We start from the raw sequence: 23358 nt of genomic DNA on the forward strand, positions 1-23358 counted from the left end.
CAGCAGTCCATGCTTTTTCCAAAGTCTGTAGTGTTCTGGGGGTGGCTCAGTTCCTGCCTCTGTTTCCTCCTCTGGCTTCTACTCCTCCCACTCAGTTATCTGGACCTATCTAGATTTCCACTCCTTATAAACATTCCAGTCATATTGAATTAAGGCCCATATTGATTCAATTTGGCCCCATCTTAAGAGGATCCTACAAGATTCTATCAGTAAATGAGTTCACAATTTTCAAACCAGGGGTTAGGGTTTAAACATGTCTTGTGGGGAGGCATGGTTCAATCCCCAACATGTACTAATGTGACATGGTAAACTCCAGGTTCCCCCCATATTCACTCCCTCATTCAACAGGTATTAATGACATTAATGAACACCAACTTCTTGGCTGACACTGAGATACAGCAGTAAACCCAAAAAAGACTTTGACCTGAGATGTTTAACTTCTGTAACTGGGGGTTGCAAAGGAGGAGAGACAGAGTAGTAGAGAAGTGTTTGTATCTCAGAAAGGAGGAGGCCTAAATGGTGGGCTGGCATTGAAGTGGAGACCTGAAGGAAGTGAGGAAGGGAATGAGCAAGGAGCTCCATGAGCCCAAAGTGGCATAACTGAATGGGAGAGAAATAGAAGGTGAGCTTTGAGGGGTAGCCAGTTGCTGATCATGTCCATTTTTGGAGGCCATGATAAGTATTTCCTTTTTTTTTTTTTTTTTTTGAGAGAGATGGGATGCCCCAGAGGGGTGTTGAGGAGAGGAGTAAAAATTTGAGTTACATTTGACATGGCTTGCTTTGATAGCTTTGTAGAAAATAGACTATGAGTGGACACATGCCTCTAGGAAAGCAAGTTATGGGGCTGTTGTGATAGTTCATGCTAGAGAAGATGGTAGTTTGCACTAGCTTGGTGCTAATGGAAATGGTAAGAAGTGATGGGCTGCTGGATATTTCAAAGGAGGAACTTAAAATTTTGCTGATGGATTGAATTTGTGTTGTAAAGAGTCAAGGATGTCTGTGTTTTCACCTGAACAACTAGGAACATGGGAAAAGAAAAGTGAATGAGTACATGCATTTAGTATTTTTTATGTTCCAGACACTTTATGGGATATTTTATTTTGAGAATGTAAATTAACTTTTTTTTATACCCTGTTATTGCCACCTTAGAGCCTTCACACATCCGTTCCTCTTTGCCTAGAATGCTGTTCTTTGCCCTAGGCCATTTCCTCTCCAATAAACTCTACTTATCCTTTAGCTTTCATCTCAAGGAAAGCCATTTCTGAAATCTAGACTAAGTTATTCTCCCTTTCACATGCCCATTTCTCTTGCTGTGCCATCAATTGCCACACTCGTCACATTAAAGAAAGGTTTCTCAATGTAACAAAACTTCTAAAGGGCAGAGCTGGGTTTTGAAACAAAAGCTGACCAGTTTCAGAGCTTCTGATGGTTCCTTCTACACCTACTGCTTCTGTAAATATTTATTTTTAAAACAGATCCATCTGTACCTTGAAGAACATTATATCAACCTATGTTTGATGGCCAATCATGAAGACTCTGTACTGGATCCCAGGAATAAAATAGAGTTTAAGTTAGGGTCCTGTCCTCAGGGAACATATAGTTAAGTATGATTTGTTTGGTTCTCCCACCATAAAACATAGATATTTCTCAGTGGGAAGTATAGTAAAAGAAACAAGAGAGCCTGAGGTTCTGGTTATCTGGGCAGTTGTCTTAGTCTAGTATTTTCTAAAAATCCTTTGATGTGATTCATAAGGTAAGGATTCCAGAGACAGCAATATTTGAGAAATGATGTGACAGAGAATATTAGACCCACTCCACCTTGCACTCAAAGTGTGCTCTCCATTCTTTAGTACAGCCTTGTCTTCCAACCAGGGATTGATGTCCAATGTTCTCTGTCATCTAAGTGTGGGTATGTGAATTTTTCTTGGCAATAGAATGTGAGAGAAGTGATATGTGCATCACTTCTAAGCCAAAGCATTTATGAAGAGGCTGGGGTCTCTTCATGTGTTTTCTCAATCTGCTACTTGGATGGGGATGGTGAAATCACAAGAGAGAAACTGGGTAGGTAACTACATAGAGGAATGTTCACATACATTAATGTCATTAAAATAGAAATACTGCTTCAGGATATCTGTGGAGGGGAATGAGATGCTGCCTTTCTAAATAGCTCCCAGGTACTATAACTCAACTGGTCTAAGAACCATCCTTTAAGACGCAGAGCTGTAGAGCAGTGACTTCTTAATATTGTCTTCATGTTAAAATCATCTCAGGACCTTAAAAACTATTCAAGCTCATGCAAAACCTCCAAACTAGGTTATCAGAGTATCCCTGTGTTCTAGCTTGCTAATGCTGCCAGAATGCAAAACACCAGAGATGGATTGGCTTTTATAAAAGGGGGTTTGTTTGGTTACAGAGTTACAGTCTTAAGGCCATAAAGTGTTCAAGGTAACATATCAGCGATTGGGTACCTTCACTGGAGGATGGCCAATGGTGTCTGGAAAACCTGTTAGCTGGGAAGGCATGTGGCTGGTGTCTGCTCCAAAGTTCTGCTTTCAAAATTGCTTTCTCATGGGATGTTCCTCTCTAGGCTGCAGTTCCTCAAACATGTCACTCTTAGCTGCTCTTTGGGAGTTTTTCCTCTCTTAGCTTCTCCAGAGCAAAAGTCTGAATTCAATGGCCATCTTCAAAGTGTCTCTCATCTGCAGCTCTTCTTCTCAGTTCCTCTGCATCCTTCAAAGTGTCCCTCTTGGCTATAGCAGCTTGCTTCTTCTGTCTTATCTTATACAGTGCTCAAATAATTTAATTCAGACACACCCAATGGACAGACCAACACCACCATGGAAATTGTCCAGAGTCATTAGCCACAGTTTGGTGGGGCACATCTCCATGGAAATTCTCAAAGAGTTACAATATAATGAACACTGATAGGTCCACCCAAACAAGATTACATCAAAGATAATGGCATTTGGGGGGACATAATACATTCAAACTGGTACATTCCACCCCCTGGACCCCAAAATGACATTATCTTCCCATATACAAATACATTCATCCCACAACAATGTCACAGAAACTTAAATCATTTCAGTAACAATACTCAAGTACAAGATTCCATCAATATCAAATATAGGCATGGTCAGTCCTAAGGCATAATTTTCCTTTAGCTGTGGATCTGTGAACTCAGAACAAGTTATGTGCTTCAAATGTCTAAAGGAGAGACATTCAGAGGATAAATATTCCCATTGCCATAAGTAGAAACAGTAAGGAAAACAGGGTCAAAAGGACCAAAACAGTTCCTAAAACCTGTAGGACAAACTCCATTAAAGTTCAAAGTCTAAGAGTCATTAACAGAAAGATGTTGCATCCTCAGGGTTTGAGAGAGCAGGAGTCTAACCCTTCCTAAGGGCCTCTTCAGCAGCCCTTTCCTCTCCAAATGCTGGGGCGAGGTCTCCAACATATCCTCAAACATTGGGGCAGTACGCAGTTTCCCTTCCTTCTCTGGGGCACATGCTCTACCCCTTCAGAACAGGGGCATGGCAACCAGGCTCTCCCCAATTCCCTGGGAATGTTCTCCACCCTCTTTGGGACCTGGGGTGGCAAAACTCTTCCAGAGCATTGAGGCAGAAGGCCCACCCTCAACCTATGGGGCAAATTCACCCTTTCTGTGTGTGTGGGCCAATCTGCTCTCCCAGCCCAAGGCCCCTTGGCTCCAGACCTCAACCTCCATGGCTCTGTCTTTGAAGACATTTTTTCTTCAATTTGTTCCTTGTCTGTCTCCTCCAGTCCAGACCAGCAATTGCTCTGTCTGTAAAGGTCTTGCAAAAATTCTGTTGGCTTCACATGAAGCACACAGGGGTCAAAGCTGTCAGACAATAGGACTTTCCACAAATCCTTTCTGCTTAACTCCTTTTCCAATCTTGGCTTGTACTGAAATGGTGGCTGGGTTCCCTGTTTGGTTACATCCTCATATTCAGTTGTAGCTTCTGGGATTCCACCCCCTGGAAGCCAGCAATTTTCAAGCCATCAGCTTCTGGTTTCTTTGAATCCAAGAGTTCAGTTCTAAGTTTATCTCTCTCTGCTCACATTTTACTATAAGCTGCAAGGAGAAGCCAGGGTACATCCTCCACTAAGAACTCCTCAGCTAAATATTTCAGGTTGTCACTTTCAAATTCTTCCTTTGGTCTGACACCTAGACTCAATTTTGACAAATTCTCTGCCACTGTAAAACAAGGATCACCTTTCTCCCAATTTGCAACAACACGTTCATCATTTCCGTTCATGTCCTCATCAGAAGTATCTTTAGAGTCCATATTTCCACAAGCAGTCTTTTCAAAGCAGATTAGGCCTTTTCTATCAAGCTCCACACAATTCTTTCAAAATCTTCCCCTTATCCATTTAAAAAGCCATTCCAAAATGTTTGGTATTTGCAAACTCAGCAGCAAAAACACCCCACTTCCAGTACTAAAATCTATTCTAGTTTGCTAATGCTGCAGAATGCAAAACACCAGAGATGGATTAGCTTTTAAAAAGGGGGGGTTATTCGGCTGCACATTTACAGTCTTAAGGTCATAAAGTGTCCAAGTTAACATATCAGCATTTGGGTACCTTCACTGGATGATGGCCAATGGTGTCTGGAAAACCTCTGTTAGCTGGGAAGGCATGTGGCCAGCATCTTCTCCAGAGTTCTGGTTTCAAAATGGCTTTCTCCCAGGATGTTCCCCTCTAGGCAACAGTTCTTCAAAAATATTACTCTTAGCTGCTCTTTGGATGTTTTTCCTCTCTTAGATTCTCCAGAGCAAAACTCTGAATTCAACGGCCATCTTTAAATTGTCTCTCATCTGCAGTTCTTCTCAGTTCCTGTGCATCCTCCAAAGTGTGCCTCTTGGCTGTAGCAGTTTGCTCCTTCTGTCTAATCTTATTTAGTGCTCAAGTGATTTAATTCAGACACACCCAATGGACAGGCCAACACCGCCATTGAAATTATCCAATCAGAGTCATCACCCACAGTTGGGTGGGGTGCATCACCATGGAAACACTCAAAGAATTACAATCTAATTAACACTTATAGGTTCACCCACACAAGATTACATCAATGATAATGGCATTTGGGGGGACTTAGTACATTCAAACTGGCACGCCCCATGTGATTTTGATGTGCAGCTGAGGTAAAGGAGTGTCACAGAGAAAAGCCCTTCAGCAGCCAGAACACCTGCGTTGAAGCATAACATGAAAAGAAAACTCTGTGTTAATCCACTTAAATCTGGGGCATTGTTATACTGGAAAGTCTTACACCATGTTTTCTCAATTTTGGCACTATAAGTATTCTGAACTGGACAAGTCTTTGTGTCCTCTGCATTAGGACAGGGCATCCTCCTGTCCTCTTTACTTATCCTGTCCCAGCTACTTAGTAGAGGTCAGTAGAAAATTCTCAGTTGTGACAACCAAAACTGTCTCCACACTGTCAGCTGTCCATCTGATGAACACTGGGCTACACAATTGGATTGTGAAGTTAGAATATTGGTTAATCCTTGGGTAGAGGAGACAATTGAAGACAATATACTCAGGATATATGCCCAGGCTTCATTGGATGAAACCCACCCAAAACTGTCTCCACTGGAGACAGTTGGCTTTACTCTGAGGCACTCATTCATAAACCAGATTTGAAATTCCTGAATGTCAGTAGCATAAGAATCCCCATCAATGAGGTGAACTTTCTCTGTGACATGTTGAACCAACCAACATGCAACATGGAACTGCTATAAGTCTCTCTATTCACCAGTCTCACTGATTTGACCCAAGGAAGACTGTACATATTTTAATATGTCTACTTTCCTTCTCTTTTCTGTTTGTGTTCATTTTTCATTTCTCCAGGCTCCTGGGAACTTGAAGACAGAATATGGAAGTTAAGGTTTCTAAATTGGCACAAACAGTTTGGAAAATTATTTTCCAAATTCACCTTTCATAGATACTGGCATACTGTACCAGAAATTCCATTCTTAGGAATATACTTAAGAGTTGCATCCATAAATTTGCAGAAAGATAGGTACTAAAACATTCATTATAGGTATTTATGACACCTAAAAAATGGAAATATCCATTAACAGTAAGTTAGATGAGAATTCATACTTATATTCTCATATGCCATGAGAATGATCTACATCCATGTGCAACAATTTGACTGAACATCAGACATAGCTGATGGAGAGGAGCCAAATTCAATAGTATATCATATACTTTTTTATATAAAATTCAAAAAGTGGGCAAGAATTTGGTATTAGAGATTAGGATAGGGGTTACCTTTGGGAGGACAGTGACAGGAAGTGGGTACAGGAGATAACAGATAAATTGTTTCTTGATCTGGATACTGGTAACAGTTCAATTCATGATAATGCATTGATGACACTGATGATTTGTACACTTTATGTTATAGTTCACATTTTTTCAATAAAGTAAGAATTCCTTCTATATTTATCCACTATTCACCTTCTTTAGTACCTACATGTTCAAACACTTCTACATAGAATTCTGTCAGTTCTCTGGAATCCCATCAACCAAACATATCTAAGACCAAAACCCCATGTTTTTTAAATAATAACTCAAGATGTAATTCACATGCCACAAAACTCACACTTTAAAGTAAAATTCAGTGATTTTAGTATACTCACAGAATTTTGCAAACATTATGTTATATAATTTTGGAATATTTTCATCATCACATAAAGAAGCCTCATATCCACTAGCACTCATTCCCCCACAACCCTCTATCTCTAGCCCCTGCAAGCATTAATCTACTTTCAGTCTCTATGGATTTGCCTATTTTGGACATTTAATATAAATGGAATCATACAATATGTGATCTTTTGTGACTGCCTTCTTTCACTTGGCATAAACTTGTAGCATGTACCAGTACTTTATTCCTTTTTATTGCCAAATAGTGTTCCATTGTATGGATATAATACATTTCATTTATCTATTCACCAGTTGATGGACATTTGGGTTGTTTGCATCTCTTGACAATTATTAATAGTGCTGCTATGAACACTCATGTAAGTTTTTGTTTGCATACATTTTGTTTCAGTTCTTTTTGGTATACACCCAGAGGTGAAATTTCTTGGTCATATGATAATTCTTTGTTTAACTTGGGTACTTCCTCCAAAATTCTTTTCCACAGCAGCAGCTCCATTTGGTATTCCTACCAGTGATGCACCATATTTTCAATTTCTTTACATCTTTGCCAAGTTTTGATATTTTCCATTATTGTTTTATTATAGCCACCTTAGTGGGTGTGAAGTGGTACCTTATTGTTGTTTTGATTTGCATTTCCTGAATGACTAAATATGTTGAGCATCTTTTCATGTGTTTGCTTGCTATTTGTATATCTTCTTTAGAAAAAATGTCCACTCAAGTCCTTTGCCCATTCTTATTTGTGTTGTTTGTCTTTTTGTTGTTTCACTGCAAAAGCTTTTTTATATAGTCTTGATAAATGTTTCTTATCAGGTATATGATTTTCAAATATTTTCTCCCATCTTATGAGCTGTCTTTTCACTTTCTTGATGGTATTCTTTGAAGTGCAAAAAATTTTAATTTTGAGGAAGTGCAATTTATTTTTTTGTCTCATGCTTTTGTTGTCATATTTAAGAAGCCATTGCCTCACTCAAGGTTATGAAAGTTAACTCCTTGTTTTCATCTAAGTGTTTTATAGTCTTATCCCTTATATTTAGGTCTGATCCACTTTGAGTTAATTTTTGTATTGGTATTAAAAAAACCAAGTCCTATTACTCCTTGGAAATAATTTCAGTACCTTAAAACTAGAAACAACTTTAAAAACACACATTGCCACAGAATCATCCTGGAGAAAAGACAGTAGGAGCCACAGGCTGAGTAACCTGCCAATTACATTTTTATTTCTTGACAACTGTCAGAACTGTTTAGTTCTTTATTCACTTGCCTTTGGGCCTGGTTAATGCTTTTTGTGGAAACCAGAGGTAAGGAGAATGCTTGAGGCAATAGAAAACCATATTAATGGCCAAAAAAACAATTGAAACAAACTCTCAAATAATGAGTTCTGTTGGGTCCCAGCTCAAGGCTTCTGCAATTTAATGCTCTCTGAGGAGTTATCAGTCAAGTCTTCACTCAAGTAATAAGGATTCATGCAATCAAAGGCCATGGAGAGAGCACACTACTCAGGGTGAACAAGCCCAAGGACCTAAGTGGGGTAAAAGAGCTGGGTGAGGGATGAGTTTGAGGAAGAGCAAAGAGTGAATTACTTGAAGAATAAAACCCACATGGTCAAGCAACTGGAAATAGCCAGTGTCACTAGGAATAGGCAGGAATCTTTAACTAAAGCCTTGTATTGGGGGCTTCTCCTTAAAGATAGTGAGAAGTCACTGGGAGGTTTAAGCTGACAGTGGATGTGTGTTTCAAATTGCTTCTCATGGCAATGTTCAGAGTGGATTGATGGGGATCAAGAACAGAGACAGGGGAATCAATGAGGTTATGTGGTGTTTTACTCTTATAAGATCAGCAAGGGGAAAATTTCAGGAACATAGAAACAAACAGTTGGTGAAAAAGTGCTGCTTCTCAGCTGATGATTGTCAAGTCTTTGTCTCAGTTCTAAACAACAACAAGAAGCTGAAGTATCTTAATGTAGCAAACAGCATGCTGGACAAAAGGCTGGACCCATTGTGTGGGGCCTTGCACCAACCTGACTGTTTCACTGGAAGTCCTGGTTTAAGTAAACATTGGGAGGGACCACTATAGAGAGCATGACAGCAGTTTGATCTTTGATCTCTTGCATAAAACCCATCTTCCGATGGTGACAGCATAGCACAGATTTTGAGCATAAGTTTAACAATCAAACTTGAATTCAAATCCTGGATTTACCACTTAAACACTGTCATCTTGAGCAAGTTATTTTACCTCCCTCAGCTGCAATTTGCTCATCTGTAAAAAGATAGAGGAAAAATGTCTTGCCTTAGAGGTCTTATGAAAATTAAGATTATGCATACAGTACACTTACTAAGTATCAAAAGATGTCACATTGTATTAAAGTATCTACAACACACATAGGTGCTCCCTGGGTTGGTAACTATTACTTGTTGCCAATAGGTAAAGTGGATGCACAGCTATCAATATTTGCTAAGGACAGCAGCAGAGCAAGGTATCTATGGGCCTGTTGACTTCATTTCATACTGAGCATGTCATTCTTGCAGGAATAGGATGGATTAATATACTTACCTGGAAGCAAATTTGGGGATACATAGAATACAGGATAACAGATGAGTTCATGTGTTACAGGATCAATTTATTATCTAATAATCCAATTCTACTTACATCTTCAGCTCATGATAATACTTATATAAAAAGGGAGAAGGAAGATTTGCATTTGTCTATATTTTCTTGTTAAAGATACAACCATCCCTGGAGAAGAGGTAAGAATTATTATGTAGGTTACCTGTGGGAAACGGAAATGAGATGTTGGGGGAGAGAGTCATAGGGAGATTTTTCTCTATGTATGCTTCTGGATTTGTATACATTTGAACTGCATGAAAGTAAGGTTATCTGGAGGACAAATCAGGAAGAAATTAGAGGATGTATACTTCCAGCTGAGATGCAGTACCAGGGACTGGAATTCACTTGCCACCTAAAACAACAAAATAAAATAGTTTTTGCAATGAAGGACAGTGATTCCTGAGAAACTGGAAATAAACAAGGAGAGTCCTTTAGCTGCCCCAGCTTATTGCCTGAGAGATGTTCCAGTATGTGGTTAAGAAAGGAAGAAACAAGGCAGAACCACTCAGTTTCTTGAGCTGAGGAGATGAAGCTGAGTGTCTGGGAAGTTGTGTAAGGTCACAGAACAATGTGGCAAAGAGAGAGAATGCACATGGAAAGAACTCTGTGAATCTGAAGGAAAGCCCCCTTGAGAATGTATGGTGTTCTCCTCATGCACACATAGATAAGAACTCCACTAAGACCAGGAAAACAATCTGAAATGATTTGAAGGAACTGTATCTGGTACTATCTGACCTGGGAATAGGTTGTGTTCCCCCAGCCAGACTGAAATACTTCATAATTTATGAGGCATTAGGCAGAGTACTCAACATATTCTTGTCTTGGTAGGCAGAAATAATTAGCTGTAAACTAAGCACTGCTCTGGTCTTGTCTTCTTAAAATCAAGACCTGAAATGAGCAAACTCTAACTGAATTGTGTCCCAAAACAAAGCTAAAGAATACCTATAGGAGTACAAAAATATCCAGAAGGTAAAATTCACAATGTTGAGCATGCAACCAAAGCTCACAATCAGACTATGCAGTAGGAAAACAGGGCCCATAACAATGAGAAGACTCAGTCAAGTGAAACTGACCCAGAATGGATGAAGGTGTTAGACAATGACATTGAAACAGTGAATTAAAACACCATTTGATATACTGAAAAAGATAACTTGGGCAACAGAAGATATAAAAGACATAAATTAAACTAGAATTTAAAACTTCAATGTCTGAGTTAAAAAAAAAATCACTGAAGGGTATTGATGCCAGCTAGATATTATAGAGGAAAAATTAGAAACTTTAAGATATACAAAAATAAATGGCCCAAAATAATACAGAGAGGTAATATTTTAAAGAAAAAGAGAACCTTTGTGCTGTGGAATATTTTCAAGTGGCCTACTTTATTTGTAAATGGAGAAAGTAGAGGAAGACAAAAAGCAGTTGAGGAAATAATGGTCAAATTTTTTCCAAATTTGATGAAAAATATAAACCTGCAAATCTAATAATCTCAATGAACCCGAAGCACAAGAAACATGAAAAGAAATGACACCAAGGCATGTACTATTCAAATTTCTTAAAAAAATGTGATAAAGAGAAAATCCTAAATACAGTAAGAGAAAGAAAAGTTATGTATTGAGGAATAAAGATAACAATTGTGTTCTCATCAAAAACAATATTAAGCAAGAAGACAGGAGCAACATCATTAAAATATTAATATACAAATGCTTCTGGATTTGCATACATTTGAACTGCATGACAGTAAGGTTATCTGGAGGATAACCTTGCTTTCAACCTAGAGTTCTATATCCTATAAAAATCTTCTAGAAACAAGAAGTAAATAAGAAACTTTCAGAATATATAAAAAATTTCATCACCAACAGAGCTGCATAAGAAATGTTAAAAGAAATCCTCCAGCAAATACTAGGCATAAATATGGATCTACTCAAAGGAAAGAAAAGCACCAAAAAATAGTAATTATTTGGGTAAATATTTAAGATTTCTTCATGTTATTTAAAGATCTTTAAAACATAATTGACTATTTAAATCAGTGACTGGCAAAAAATAGCCCATGAACCAATTTGTCCTTCTGCCTGCTTGTGTAAAGTTTTATTGTAATACAGTCATACCCGTTTGATTACAGATTGATTATGACTGCTTTCATACTACAACAGTAGAGTTAAGTAGTTATAACAAAGACTGAATGATCTAAAAAGGCATCCCCTTCCTGAAAATGTAGCTAATCCAGTTTTTAAACAAAATTTATAGCAATGAATTGTAGGGATTCTACAATATATATGAATAAATTATATGAAGCCTGGAAAAGGGGGACAAAGAAATGTGTTATGGTTAAGTTTCTGGTACTATATATAAAATGATATAATGTTACTTGAAGGTAGACTGTGATAAGTTAAAAATGTATGTTGTAAACCAACAAAGGATACAAAATGAAATCCTAAAAAATTCTGTACACAAATAAAGACAGTGAACGAAGAAATATTGAACAAAGAATGGATGGAACAGATAGAAAACAAATAGTAAGGTGATATAGTGATAGACTTAACCCTAACCATATCAATAATCACATTAATGGTCTGAATACAACTAAAAGACAGATTGTCAGGTTGGGTATAAAAGCAAGACCCATCTATATGCCACCGATAGGAAACACACTTTAATTTGAAGACATAATAAAAGCTAAAGGTGGAAAATGATATCATGCTGATATTAAAATAAATTTAGAGTGGCTATATTAATATCACACAAAATAGATTTATGTCATTTTCATGACACAAGTGTCAATACTTCATGACATAACAACTCTAAATGTTTGTGTGCCTAATTTTCAAAATTTACAAAGCAAAAATTGATAGAACTACAAGGAAAAATAGAAAAGCCAAAATTATAACTAAAAATTTCAATATTCCTCTCTCAAGAGATAATAGAACAGTTAGAAAATAATAAAGACATAGTAGATTTGATGAACACTATCAACGAAAGTGACCTGATATTTATTAAATAATTCATCCAACAACAGCAGAATATACATTCTTGTAAATGCATCTTGTCTTTCTCTGGAAATCAACAGCAGAAACATCCCAGGAAAATTCCCAAGTACTTTGGAAGTAAAAAGTACAATTTTAAATAACACATAGACTAAGGAATATATTAAATGGAAAACAAAGAATTTTGAAGTAAAAGAAAATGAAGATACAACACATCAGGATTTGTGAGGTGCAGCTGAAGTAGTATGTAGGAGGAATGTATTGTACTAAATGTGTCTATTAGAAAAGGAAGTTTCATACAAATGTCCTCAGCTTCCACCATGACCCTGGAAAATAAGAAAAATTTAAGCCCAAATGAGGCAGAAGAAAGGAGAAATTAAGACATCACTGGAGATTCTATTGGTATTAAAATGATTGTAAGGAAATTTGAGAACTATGTGAAATGGACAAATTCCATGAAAGACAGAAACTATCAAATCTCACTCAAGAAGAAATAGATATTATAACAATCCCATATCGATTAATGAAATTGAATTTGTAGTTTAAAACTTTCTCACACTAAACTCCAAGCTCAGCTGGATTCAATGGTGAATTCTACAAAATACTTAAGAAAGAATACCAATTCCATTCAGTCTCTTCCAGAAAATTGAGTATAAAGGAAAATTCCCAAATAAGAAGCCAACATTATCCTCATACCAGAACTAGGCAAAAATATTACAGGAAAGAAAACTAGACTAATTTCCCTTGTGAAAATATATATTAAAATTTCAAACACATTTTAGCATATCAAAGCTAACAACATATAAAAAGGATAAAACACCATGAAAAAAACAGGGATTACCCTTGGAAATTACCAGTAGTTTAACATTCTAAAATACTTCAATGTAATTTATCATATTAGAATTAAAAAAAAAAAAAAGAAAATAATCCAATCACCATATAGGCACAGGAAAAAAAATATTTGACGAAAGCCAGTGTCCAGTACTATTTTCTAAAATGCTCAGGGAACTAAAAATGGAAAGAATTTCCTCAGCCTAATAAACAGAATCTATGAAACCCTGCAACATACTGAATAGTGAAAGAGTGCATGTTTTCCCCTAAGATCAAGAATAAGACAAAGATATCTGCTTACATTACCAACATTCAACATTGTACTGAATGTTCTTGTCAGTGCAACAAGGCAAGGAAAAGAAAGACTCTTAATCTCTGCTTTATATAGATTCTGTACCTGTTCTCCATTAAGGATTTTGTATGTAAAATTACAGGAATCTTATCTTTAATGTGGTTAAAAAAAACCCTCTTAAGATATCATTTTCTTTTTCTCCCATATGTTTACCTCCACAGGTTAACTTACTGTGGTCTCAATGAATCCTTTCTGGAAAACCACTCTGAAGTCCTTCTGTGTACTAAAAGCTTGGTTCATTGAGACCTCAGTACAAATGACTTAAAGGATGATGTATTAAACCTCCTCTATGAGACCTTGAAGCACCAAATGACACCTACAGTCACTATGGTATGTCTCTTAAGGTTTGCTTTGAAGATCAAGCCTTGGTTCAAGGCCTTGGACTGCTGAGAAAGCCATTGTGTCTGCCCCTCACATTAAAGTTAAAACTTTCATGGCTCAAAATCTCTTAGAGATGCTCAGGGGAACAAACGTGTATCCTGACTTTTGAGTCATGGATTTAATTCGTCGTAAATGGTCATTTAGTGGAGTATTCATAAAGGACTAAGAGAAAAGAGAGGAGTTATTATGACTTGGTGTTCAGGGATGGTTTGTGAATAAGGAGATGTTTGGCATGTGTTCTAAAAGACAAATATGTTTCATCACATGGATCAAGAGAAATGGATTTCCAGAGAGAAGGGTAAAGCATGGGGGTGGGAAACCTGATAATATATATGGCAATTTATGTAGCTAAAACAAAGGGTATTTCAAGGAATAAAGGTAGTAAAAGAGTAATCAGGTTAATGAAAGAAAATGAAAATATTTTATTTCTGGCAATACAATTGAAGAAAACTTAGATACCTCTTTTTGAGTTATCAATTGGAAGACATTTTAATTATCAAATGTCTCTTTCCCTGAGAAATTCAGTGACTTGTGAGAGTAGGCAGAATTAATTTTTTGGATCCATCAGAAAATCTGAGTTTAGAAATTTATATTCCTTCCTTAAAGCATATGTTAAATAATGTGAGAAGAAAAGATGCATTCTTTATTTCATAATGGTGGGTTAAGTACCTAGATCAATCCTTGATCTGTAAACCACTACAAACATCAAATAAGATGATTTTAATAACCATTAAAAGCATCTAGAAGCTGACCCAGAAGTGCACTGAGTAGATTAAGTGTATACCACCTGAGATTATCAAAATTCCTTAATACAACTTTTTAAAATGAAATCTTAAAATAGTACTGCCTATAGACACCCGAGAAAAGCAAGTGAAAATCCTCTCTGGAGGGAGATAACAGGACAATATGATCTTTGGCTTCAAATTAATCCTAAAATGATGCTTGAAGATCAATAAATACCACATAGTCAAAATAACCTAAAACACAAGAGAACAAGGCACACTGAGCAAGAACAAGCTGAAACAAACCTGCCTCCTGAACTTCAAATATTGGAGTGTCCCAAATTATCTTTATAAAACAACTATGCTTATACTGTTTAAAGAAAGTGATGAGCTTAAATGGGAATCCTAAAAAGATAAAATACCTTAAGAAGGAAATAAAAAATACTGTATCTAAATTACCAGAATTAATAAGTTTAAAAACCTTGCTTAAAACATACAATAACTTTCCAAGAAAAAATAGCTAATGGAATTAAAGAAAAAATTAAGCTAATGGAATAAAAGTACCATTTATAGTAGCATCTAAAAGGAATTAATTAGGAATAAAGCTAACACAATATGTGAGACTTCTGTACAGAATATCATCAAATTATTTTGTAGGACAAGAAAAAGGGAAAGAAATACCATGTCCAAAGAGTGAAATATTCAGTATTTTAAAAAGTCAATTCTCTGCTAACTTATTTTAATTTTAATGAATCCCAGTCAAAAAACAATGTTTTTATTTGCTTTTACTGTTGTGTTGAAATCAAAGTCAATTTAAAAATGCATATGGGAATTACAAAGGTTCAAGGATACCTAAGAAACACATAAAGAAAATGTGGGAGGCCTTGTTCTAAAGATATCAAGAGATTAAAAAATTATAAAAATTACAAGTAGAATTGGATTCACACAGGGATGAACTTATAGAACACAGAAACAGGAGAGAACCCAGAAACAGAGCCACCAACATTCAGATATTTCATCATGGACAATGGTACTGCACACAAGTAGGGAAAGGACAGAGTTTCAACAAATGATAAAGGGACAATTATCCATCCATATAGTAGAGAAAGGCTGTAGTACTTTGGTATCTTTCTTTTCTAATATCAATCAAACTGGTAGTAAGCACTTGAGAGTGACATCATGACTGTTCTGTTGCATTTGGTAAAATATCTCATCACCACAGACCTTGCCTATGTTCTCACCAGCAATCAACACCTTAGATTTATGGAAATCAGGCACAATGACAGAAGGTATTGGCATGAAGCTGTCGTGTGAAGCTTTGGGATATCCCACCTGCTACTTAAAGAATCTGGGATGGAAATCATTGAGGTTATGGCTCTGTCTTTGTGGGTGGTTAAAGATGGAGAATTTATGGACAGAAAGAAATCTCCATCAGGGGCACATATCAGCTGTTGCATAATTAACCACTCCAAACATTAGAGGCATACAATGATGAACACTTACTATTGCTGGCTGATTCTTCTGATCAGGGCATGCTCAGGAATCTGTGGTTATCTTGTGGGGGCAGTGGCTGATCTAAGCCAGCCTCACTATCAGATCCAGCAGTTGGCTGGCTGGCTGTTAACTGGGATGACAGGGATGACTGGACAGTTTCTCTCACCATCTAACCAGCTAGCCTGAGTGTGTTGACCTGGCACCTTAGGGTTCAAGAGTGCTAGAAGGGTATGAGGTCTCCTGAGGTAAAGATACAGAAGTAACATAACATTGCCTCAAGGGTGAGGAAAACAGACTTAAATCTTAGTAGAATGAGCTGCAAAGTCAAATTGCAGAAGGTGTAGATGTGGAAAGACATGCAGAGTTGTAGCCACATCTGCAATCTACCATGGAGCAATAATCTGATATCAAACACTGGATTGTAAGATTCTGTCCTCAGAGGCTAAGGGCTGAGCCTTGGATGGATGTCAGCTCCCATCCCATCATCTGCTACCTTCTTAACCCTGAGGGTGGGAACACTTCTGCCTGTGTGTCTTTTTATTGCAGTCTGGATGCATGTGGATGGACTGGAGCCTGCTGTGTGGATGTCTCCTGTATCCTAGCCAGCAGTAAAATGCTGGATAGGCTCAGCCTGACCAAGAATGCCTTGGACTATGATGGGGTGGCAGTGCTGTGTGTGGGTTTGAGGCATCCAGAATGTTCCCTGAAGGTCCTGGGGTGAGCTGGCATCTGTTCCCCTTCATGATGGGAGACCTTGGGGCTAAGAAGGGTTTGATCAGCACCTGAAATGCACAACTCCTACATCTAGTCTAATTCATTACATTTAAAATGCAGATGAATTTCCCTGAGTCAGCTGTTGCAGGCATGAGACACAGTAAATAGGAAGCACTGAACACAGTCACTGGTAAAAGATGACTGACAAAAACTGGTGGACTATACTGTAGTCTTTTAAGTGTGCAATAGTATTATGTCTAAAAAAACAACTCTATGTAACTTAATGAAAAATACTTTGTTGCTAAAAAAACCACTAACATCATCTGAACTTTTAGTAAGTCATAGTCCTTTTGCTGGTGAAAGGCCTTGCCTTGATGCTGATGGCTGCTGACTGATCAGGGTGGCAGTTATTTAAGTTTGGGGTGGCTGTGGCAATTTCTTAAAATAACAGAACATTGAAGTTCTTTGATTTTTCCTTTCATGTAAGATTTCTCTGTGGCATGTGATTCAGTTTGATAGCATTTCACCCGTAGTAGAACTTTCAAAATTGGACTCAGTCCTCTCAAACCCTGCCTCTGCTTTATCAACTAAGTTAATGTAATATTCTAAATTCTTTGCTATCATTTCAGCAATATTCACAGCATCTCCACTAGGAGTAGATGCCATCTAAAGAAATTAATTTCTTTACTCATCCATAGGAAGGACGTCCTCCTCCATTCAATCTTTATTATGAGATTGCAGCAATTCAGTCACATCTTCAGGCTTCAATTCTGACTCTAGTTCTCTTGCTATTTCTACCACATCTGCAGTAATTCCATCCACCAAAGTCTTAAACCCCTTAAAGTCAGCCATAAGGGTTGGGATCAACTTCCTCCAAACTCCTATGAATGTTGATATTTTTACCTTCTCCCATGAATTATGAATCTTCCTAATGATGTCAAAATGTCAAATCCTTTCCAGAAAGATTTCAATTTACTTTGTCCAGATCTGTCAGAGGAATCACTATCTATGGCAGTGATATTATTTAAGAAATGCATTTCATAAAGCTTAGTCTGGAAGTCAAAATTACTCCTTTATCCATGGGCTGCAGAATGGATGTTGTATTAGCAGGCAAGAAAACATTAATTATGTTGTACACCTCCATCAGGGTGCTTGGGTGAACAGGTGAATTGTCAATAAGCAGTAATATTTTGAATCTTTTTTCTGAACAGTAGGTCTCAATATTTGGCTTAAAATATTCAGTAAACCATGTCCTAAACAGATGTTCAGTCATCCAGGCTTTGTTGTTCCATTTATAGAGTAAAGGCAGAGTAGATTTAGCATCATTCTTTAGGACCCTAAGATTTTAGGGATGGTAAATGGGCACTGGCTTCAACTTAAAGTCACAAATTGCATTAGCCCCTAACTAGAGAGTCTTTGAACCAATTTACTTCTCTCTAGCTATGGGAGTCCTGGATGGCATCTTCTTCCAATAGAAGACTGTTTCATCTACACTGATAATCTGTTGTATTGTGTAACTATCTTCATCAATTATCTTAGCTAGATCTTCTGGATGACCTGCTGCATCTTCCACATCAGCACTTGCTGCTTGACCTTGCACTTTTATGTTATGGAGATGCCTTCTTTACTTATACCTCATGAACCAACCTCTGGTAGCTTCCAACTTTTCTTCTGAAGCTTCCTCACTTTTCTCAGCCTTCATAGAATTGAACAGGGTTAGAACTTTGATTGGCTTAGGCTTTGGCTTAAGAGAATGTGGTGGCTGGTTTGATCTTCTATCCAGACCATTAGAACTTTCTCCATATCAATAATAAGGCTGTTTCACTTTCATATCATTCATGTGTTCACTGGAAAAACACTTAATATCCTTCAAGAACTCTCTCTTTCCATTCACTATGTGGCTAATATTTGACACAAGAGGCCTAGCTCTTGGCCTGTCTCAGCAAGCCTTCCTTACTAAGCTTAACCATTTCAGCTTTTGATTTAAGGGAGAATACTTAGAGGCCATTGTAAGGCTATAACTGGCCTAATTTTAACTCTGTTGTGTCTCAGGCAATAGGAAGGCCCAGGGGGAGGAGGAGAGACAGGGGCTCAGCTGGTGGGTGGAGCAGGCTGAACATGCATGTCTATATATTAAGTGCCCCTTTTTATATGGGCACAGTTCATGGCACCTTAAAACAACTAAAATAGTAACATCAAGGATCACATCATATTGCCATAACAGATGTGATAATAATGAAAAAGTTTCAGAAATTTATTTACCACAATCTGACATCTGACACAGAGATATGAAGTAAGCACATGTTGGAAAAATGACACCAAGATACTTGCTTGATGCAGAGTTTCTAGAAACCTCCAATTTGTTAAAAAAATCATCTGCAAATTACAATAAATGAAGTATACCTATAGATACCAACAAAGATATTTATATCCACAGAAGAACCCAGGCAGTGGTCCTTAACCATCCTAACTGATTCAAAGCCACAATATACCATCATGTGAAGATTCTCTTAAAAAGGAGCAAGAACAAGATCAAGGACATTTAAGTTCTTGATGGGAAGCCCCGGTTGGAACAGGAAGACCATTGGGGATGCCAGACAGGGGGAGGCCTGGACCCAAGAAGGAAAAAAAGCTGGTTTGAATTTTGCTCCTCTTTATCAGCTTTTCCAATTGCAAAATGAATTCCTGGTTCCCTAGCCCAGGCTGGCTGGCAAACAGTCCAGGAAGTGAGGAAGTGATCCCACAGAAAGAGCCCTGGCCTGGGGGTCAGGAGTCCCAAGTGACTGATGGCTGATTCTCTCTGTGTCTGGAACAAGTCCCACACCACCTTTGCCTCAGTCATCCCTTCTGTAAGCTTGCAGAGAAGGATGATGGGGGCACTAGACTATTTGAAACTCCCTTCTTGCTCTTAAACTGCCTGAATTCTGTCTGCTTGAAGCAGTCAGAGGTTCCAGCTTGGGTGAACTCAGTGCTGCCTTGTCACAAGCATAAAGGCTCAACAAGGAAAGGAACCATTTATCTCTTAATAAAGTGCCATTCCAAACTGACCATGGCCTGGGGAACTTGCCCAGTGCTGTGTAGACATTACATCTGTCCATTGCATCTTGTTGGTCAGACTGGGCTTGAAAATGGAGGGGCTTGGACACCCTGAGGCCAAAAGTCCTCAGAGATGTGGAGGCTGCCTCCTGCCAGGCCTGGCTCCCCACAAACTTCTCTGTACACCTCAGGGGTGCAGAGGGTGGGAGAGACATGGTAGAGACATGCTGATGGGCATCGAGGGAGCTGGGGCCAGATTTTCCTTTTGCAAAATGTTGGCAAAGCTGGCTTAAAGGCCATTAGGATGTTCAAATTAATATGTTGAGGAATCAATATTTATGGTTAAAACTCCAAGCATTTCTAGCTCTTTCCAAACTCTGTAATCTTGTTTGGAGTCAGGCAGATTTGGGTTCAAATCCAGACTCTGCCAGAGACTAGCTGAGTAACCCCAGGCAAGTTACTTAAACTCTCTGAGTCTGTTTCCTCAGATGTAAAAAGGAAATAATGATTGTACCTGATTAAGGTTTGCTTCAAGGCACACACAAGGTAACAGATGTAAAATGCTTAGCATAGGAAGTGCTAGATAAATGTAGGTTACCATTAGGGTCTAGCATGTTCCTAATAAATGGGAAGAGTAGAGTCTCTGGAGTTAGACAGAGCTGGATTCAGGTCTTAACTCTGCATCCAACTCACTGTGTGACCTTAAACAAGTTGCTTCCCTCTTCCAAGCCTCAGTGTGGTCATTCATAAATGGGATGGTGAAGCTCTTTACTAGAGGAAGTCTTTGATGCTTGGTAAGAAAAGGCATGAAAACTGGCTATGCACAATAGGTGCTTAGTGCCTGGAGCACCCACACACCCTGCAGCTCAGGAGCAAGGTCAAGGAGCCAGGCTGCAGTCCCTGCCCCATGCTCAGTAACCAAGCCCTAGGATGCATTCTACTTCCAGCAAGATGCCCCAAGGGTGCTTCCTGAAGCTACATTTTGGACCTGTCTCTGGCAAGGCTTTGAGGAAGTAAAGGAGGAGGCCCCTCCTGAGTATTTTATCCTCAGCAGCTCTAGCCAGAGGATCAGGGCAGGACAGTGGAAATCTCTGTGAGGGGCATGGGCTGCTGGGGAAGCTTCCTGCCATGGTCCAGGCCCTGGATACCAAGTGTAAGGTGAGAGGAGGGACTGGGCAAAGGACTGGCTCCACCCCAACCCCAAAATAGCCATGGCCTGGACCACCATCTCATGGGGAAGTTTTAGGGTTGGCTACTCTAGGCCCACATCCACTTAAGGGCACATTTTCTTCTTTCAGCATCCTTTCCTCCTTGCAGCTTCCAACTTGTCTTGCCCTTCCAAAGAATCCACATCACCCCATCCCCTTGGGACCTGTTCTCTGTCTTCCCAGCTGATCTGAAAGCTGAATCTGTGAACCTGGATGTTCACAGGCTGTGTCATATTTCTTTCCCAGAAACCTGTGTATTTCCACAGGGGCCTGTTAAACACCATGCCTTAACCCAGAGGAATGACTTAAGTGGTGGATTATCTGGCCAGCTATCACTGTAGGTATATGTGGGCAAAGGGTGAGCTGCATCACACTTTCTCTGACCTCCTCTGCTCACACCATGAGTGGACATGTGACATGTTTGTGTTATTGCTGGGAAACACACAGTAAGTAGCTTAGTCCTGCTGCCTTATGCCAATCCCAGTTCATGGCAGTGTTTCTGAGAATTCTTCTTCTTATTTTCCCTTTAGTTGGCCAAGGCTTAGTCTTCCAAGAAATATGCATTGCTGGTCCAAGTCTGTGAGCAACATGACATACTCTGTCCATCAATTCACCAGGAGAAAGGGGTCCTAAACCGGGTTCCCAGCTCAAAACACTGTTCATAACCATGCAAAATAGAGTGGACACTGGTGTGTGCTGACAAGATCCCTGCCTTGGTCTTCAGAAGGCATATCTTTGGTCTACCCTCAGAGTGTCCACTAGGGGCTTCTAAGTGGAGGTTCAAAGGATGCTTGTCTCCTGCTCATTCATGGCGTACCTCTCATTCATTATGGGCAACTTGGTAAAGCTCCTGTGGCTGAGGTAGGAGGAGTGGCCTGTGTCCTCACTCAGAGCATTGACCAGGTAAGAGAAGAGGGTCATCTGGAACTTCTTGAATTCCTGACCCATGAAAATGTAGAGAATGGAGTTCATGCAGCTGTTGGCAATGGTAATGGCAGTGGCCAAGTGCAAGCTCAGTTTGAAGGCAGAGCTGGGCACTGTGGTGTGAAGGAGCTCCAGGAGGTAGAGCACATGGTAGGGACACCAGCAGAGGAAGAAGGTGATGATTATGGTCACAATGATATTCCAGGGCTTCTTGGTCCTGGCCAGGTGGTTGTGCTGCAGCTTACAGATGATGGTGAGGTAGCAGGCTGTGATGATGAGGACCAGGACCAAGAAGCCACAGAGGAAGTGGGTGACAGTAACAACTATCAGCCAAGTGTATGCCACAGGCACCAGTCTGGGATGAGTGGGCCATGGGGCAGAGTTGGTAATGGACAGGTTGGAGTTATTAAAGCAGTGTATTTTCCCAACCTGGTCAGTGGTGTCCCAGAAGATGAGGGATGGGGAACTCAAGAAGAAAGCCAGAACCCAAATTTTCACACATGCCATGTAGGCCAGACCAATGCTGTGGTGGTTCTGGGACCAGATGGGGAGGAGCACAGAGATGCAGCAGTTGATGCTGATGACAGCAGGAAGACGCTGGTGTACATGTTGTGAGTGAGCAGGAAGGAGTTGATCTTGCACATGGCTGTCCCCAAAACCCAATAGAAGTCCATGGCAATATAGGTGATGTGGATTGGGAGGAAGACATTGAACAGAAAATCTGTCATGGCCAAGTTGAGGAACCAGACAGTGTTCACCATCTTCTTCATCTTGCAGGTGGCAATGATGGTGACCAGGCCATTGCCCAGGATCCCAAGGAAGCAGATGATGCTGTAGACCATGACCAGGAAGATCCTGATGCCCCAGCTCCCTGCAAAGTTACCTCCCCCAAAATCAGGTTGGGGGCAAAATCATCAGGGCATTCATTGTAGGCCATGAAGGAGTTGTAATCTCCATCCTCCATTCTCCATGTTGAGGAGAAATCCTAGCTGCCATCATTGCTCTTCCAGCCTGTGGTCTCTGCAGTCTCAGCCTGCTGCTAGCCCACTTCTGGGCAGCAGGCCCAAACCCAGAGCAGGGGCCTTATGAGGGCCTTGGGCATGGGAGCCTGTCAAGAGTGTTGCAGTCCCTGACCTAAACAGAACAGGCTGGCAGACCTTAGCACACAGCAGTCTGCATTAACTAGCATAGTTTGCTTTTGTTTTAAAGTGCCAGGACAGAAGAACAAAAATTTCCTTTGTTGCACCTTAAACTATCCATGTCTTTGACAAAAAGAAAGCCTGTGAGAGAGTCAAGTCCAGTGTCTTGATGCTCTAACCAGCAATTGAAATCATGGCATTTATACAGTGGATTTAATAATCTCTGAATTGAGGTTTGGGGTGGCTACTTAACATGTACAGTGCTAGAGATTCATGATGAGTTGA

The 23358-nt window shown here is 39.3% G+C and overlaps 1 pseudogene; it reads right to left on the bottom strand.

Moving 5' to 3' along the window:
- Positions 1–21790: 21790 nt before the first annotated feature.
- Positions 21791–22898, bottom strand: LOC119524806 (annotated as a pseudogene).
- Positions 22899–23358: the final 460 nt, after the last annotated feature.

The sequence above is a fragment of the Choloepus didactylus genome, assembly GCF_015220235.1.
Source record: "Choloepus didactylus isolate mChoDid1 chromosome 13 unlocalized genomic scaffold, mChoDid1.pri SUPER_13_unloc1, whole genome shotgun sequence".
NCBI lineage: Eukaryota > Metazoa > Chordata > Mammalia > Pilosa > Megalonychidae > Choloepus > Choloepus didactylus.